Below are 4,645 nucleotides of genomic sequence, written 5' to 3' on the forward strand. Positions count from 1 at the left end.
TCCATTCAGTAGTTTTTGATTTTTTTTCGTTTATATTTGTATGGTTAGTTATTGTTGTTACGTCTTACACGGCAAAAATGGCATTATGAACACGGGACTTATTGCTTAATTATGTTATAATACATAAAATTAAATATATTAACATTAGGTTTTATTTAATATCGATTTAAATGATGAACCAAGACAAGTTATTATTTGATAATACGTAGAATTGATTTGTTTTTGTCCTACTTATGCATCAAGAAATGGTCAAATGAAAGATAGACCGAATACCGTGCGTAACGTCTTCAGGAGCGTAACTTGTAACATGGAAATCGAGTTTTTTTAGTAATTTGAATCAGAAAATCTTATTTTTGCACGCAAATTAGCGGGAAATGCTATACAAAATTTTAGAACAATTCGCTATGACGTCATCCGACGTTTTGGGCATTTTTTTCAAATATGCGAGTTAGAAGATGCATTGAAATGTTCAAAAGATGATGTAACAAGACATATGAAATAGGGGGAAAATTACAATGGAATCTACGGTAAGAAATTTTATAGAATGCAATAATATATAAACGAAAAAAAAACATATATTCTTAATGTGCTTAATTTTAATACCGTTTACAAATAGTACAAAAATATGGTTTGGAAGTGGAATTTTCTAATCGAATTTTAACTTTTTGCTTGTCTAGTCCATTTTGTTACGGTAACCGTGTGCTAAATTCACAAATTATGTACGTTTTCGTAAAGATGTTGTACATTCGAACGTAAATATAAATCAATTGTGTATCTTATTCTTTAATTTATGTTTTTTTGTGTAATGTGTTTTTAAAAGTCCTTCTCATATAAAAGGAATTTTGAATAAATAATGAAAGACAAAAAATAAGAAGAAAATCGAAATGTCTAACTCTGATTTGTTACCGACCATCAAATCCCCAATTGATGCCGTCGGAGCTTAAAATACAATACAGTTATCTCCTAAATCTTGTAACGTTTTTCCGTGATTTTCAACGTAACGTTTATTTTGTCATTTTATTTTTTTATGCATAAACTACGTTCTTGTAGGCCAAAACAAATTTAACCACCACTGAAAGAATAAGATTAAATAAAGAAAGAAAGGAAAAAAGAAGAAGAGAACAAAAAGCGAGATGCTACATAAAAAACCGTTACAAAAAAAACAAATTATCAAAGACTAAAGCACTAAGTGAAACAAAGAGCGCAATTAAACAAAGACTTTATAATGAAAGAAGAAAACAGCAAAACCTGCAAAAAGATAACAAGAAGGAGAACAGAAGGAATTACATGAATAATTACAGAAAAAGAATACGTGTTGATTTAACAAGTACACCAAAGATTGACGAGGGAATCCCATTTTCTAACAGAATGGATAAAGCGAGGTAAAAAAAATGAAAATAAAATAGAATGACATAAAACAAATTGTTAACAATTAAACAATTAAATATTCAAAATCTTAAGACTCATTCTTTTACCCGTGTACTGTGGGACTTGGACATCTATTACCGTATTTATTTGAATTAGGATTTATGAAATAAAAATAACAACATGTACCAAATAAATGGATGAAATCTATCTTAAACCAAACCCGAACATTAAAGGGGATCTGACAGTATGCTATTTCTTGAAATAAAAAAACCAATAAAAATAAAGTAACTTTGATTATTTGTAATATCTTCAATTTTTCACTTATTCTTACAACATTTGTATAAACTTCAAGATTATAAAAAAAACGTTTTTTTTCTAAAGTGAACATTGATTGGTTAAATATTTCTCAGTCATGTCCTGTGTTTGAATTTGTTTGTTAGCTTTTTGGTCATGAATGTTTGTCTCTAATATTTAATTAACTGTACATTTGTATTCAGATATCATATATACGTGTTTCTCGTTTCTCGTTTTGTTTATATAGATTAGACCGTTGGTTTTCCCGTTTGAATGGTTTTACACTATTAATTTTGGGGCCCTTTATAGCTTGTTGTTCGGTGTGAGCTCCGTGTTGAAGGCCATACTTTAACCTATAATGGTTTACTTTTTAAATTGTTATTTGTATGGAGAGTTGTCTCATTGGCACTCACACCACATCTTCCTATATTTATTAAATAGTTTTTTGTATAAACAAGAGTGCACACACTGAAATGTCTCGCCTTCTATACTAATCATTGATATTATGTTGATAGTCCTAAGTATAAAGCTAAGCTTTATTACAACTGTCACATAAACTTAACATTAACCAAGATAACTAAACAAAGACCAATGAACCTTGAAAATGAGGTCAAGGTCAGATGAACCAAGCCAGGCAGACATGTACAGCTAACAATGCTTCTATACAACATATATAGTTGACCCATTACTTATAGTTTAAGAAAAATAGACCAAAACACAAAAACTTAACACTGTGCAATGAACCGTAAAAATGAGGTCACGGTCAAATAAAACCTGCGCAACTGACATAAAGGTCATAAAATATTTCCATACACCAAATATAGTTGACCTATGGCATACAGTATTAAATAAAAAGACCGAAGCTCAAAAACTTAACTTTGACCACTGAACCATGAAAATGAGGTCAACGTCACATGACATCTGCCCGCTAGATATGTACACCTTACAATCATTCCATACAACAAATATAGTAGACCTATTGCATATAGTATGAGAAAAATAGACCAAAACACAAAAATTTAACTATAACCACTGAACCATGAAAATGAGGTCAAGGTCAGATGACACCTGCCAGTTGGACATGTACACCTTACAGTCCTTCCATACACCGAATATACTAGCCCTATTGCTTATAGTATCTGAGATATGGACTTGACCACGAAAACTTAACCTTGTTCACTGATCCATGAAATGAGGTCGAGGTCAAGTGAAAACTGTCTGACAGACATGAGGACCTTGCAAGGTACGCACATATTAAATATAATTATCCTATTACTTATAATAAGAGAGAATTCAACATTACAAAAAATTTGAACTTTTTTTTCAAGTGGTCACTGAACCATGAAATTGAGGTCAAGGACATTGGACATGTGACTGACGGAAACTTCGTAACATGAAGCATCTATATACAAAGTATGAAGCATCCAGGTCTTCCACCTTCTAAAATATAAAGCTTTTAAGAAGTGAGCTAACACCGCCGCCGCCGCCGCCGCCGGATCACTATCCCTATGTCGAGCTTTCTGCAACAAAAGTTGCAGGCTCGACAAAAATTAGTATATCGAAGCTAGAAGCATTAACTAGTCCAAATACACATTAATTTGGATTAAGACAAGGGAAGAAATAGCTCCCCTTTTCATGGAAGAGTTTTGTTATCAATAGACACAAGGATTCGTTTTTGCAGGTTATATATAAGGATAATCCTGATCACATACAAATCGAGCATTCCTTTTTTGTAACATATTTAAGCGGAAGTCAAACTTACGACAGCGGTACAGGCTACATTAATTTAAATCAGAACCCCCCCCCCCCCCCCCTCCCCAATGCATTCTATAATTATAAATACAAAAAAGCTTCGTATATGTCTCGTTAAAATCATCATGGGTTTATTCAAATGAAAGGACCTGTCTTCTTTTTTTTCAGGTCAATTAAAAAATTGAAACAAGCACTTCCAATAACTCCAAATAAACGAGCGGCTGTACTTTCGGTTTGTTTTTAAAAAATTTTAGTTAGATTAGTTTAAACAATATTTATTCAGATAAATCAACATTAAACATATTATACAATGAAATAATATTAAGGATTCAGAAACAAGCAATTTGCTTTTACAAATCTGTCTCCCTTTACAGACATAATACACTTATTGAACAATACATAAATATAAATACTGGCATGCTCTGTAATAAATATATGAATATGAAAAGGTGAAAAAGGAAGAAAAAAATATTCATGAGAAAAATAAAATAAAAATAATAAATAAACGTGAATTATTGTAATGTACTATACAGTGTGAAATGCTTGGGTTCCTATTGAGTGATGAGGCATTAACATCAAGGGTTAAAACGTTTACTTTTAATAATATATTTTTGCACCAAACTGAATAAAATACTAATTTGCTCATCTGAGAGTACCGTTGATCCAAAAAGCAAATTTTTTGTGTTTACTTGGACAGGAAGAACTGAAATAGAATCTAATAGTTCATGTCTTAAATTAATGTATATAGGACAAGATAACAGAAAGTGAGTATTTGTTTCTACATCACCACAACGACAATTTGGAGAGTCTACTAAATTACGAACGAAAAGGTGAGAATTCAAAGAACTTGAATCCATTCTTAAGCGAGCATGAAGAATTTGACCAAGACGATGTCCTATATAATAATACGTTGGGACCTTACTATTTTGGGTACTAATTTGTTTTTTGAATAATGACAGAGATTCACATTTTCTTATGTTTAAGTTAAGAGTGTTCCATAGTTTTGTTGTTGCAGGGATGAAATATTCAGAATATAAACGTGTCCGTGTGTTGACTTGGGTAATATTATTTCTTTGTCTTGTATTATGATCATGCCTACTTCCTACTGAATCAGGCAATAAGTCTCTCAAATACTCTGGAGTTTTATTATTCAAAATTTTGTGGTAATGAATTAGTCTATGATTGCGTCGTCTTTCAGATAATTTTTCCCATCGAGTTTCAACATATAATT

The 4,645-nt window shown here is 31.3% G+C and overlaps 1 long non-coding RNA gene across 1 annotated transcript; it reads left to right on the top strand.

The window, feature by feature from the left end:
* The first annotated feature begins 414 nt into the window (after positions 1-414).
* Positions 415-1,460, top strand: LOC139505288 (uncharacterized). The gene is made up of 2 exons (XR_011659618.1): positions 415-527; positions 1,051-1,460. It is a non-coding gene; the product is annotated as an uncharacterized lncRNA (long non-coding RNA).
* The last annotated feature ends 3,185 nt before the right edge of the window (positions 1,461-4,645 follow it).

The sequence above is a fragment of the Mytilus edulis genome, unplaced genomic scaffold (genome assembly GCF_963676685.1).
Source record: "Mytilus edulis unplaced genomic scaffold, xbMytEdul2.2 SCAFFOLD_252, whole genome shotgun sequence".
NCBI lineage: Eukaryota > Metazoa > Mollusca > Bivalvia > Mytilida > Mytilidae > Mytilus > Mytilus edulis.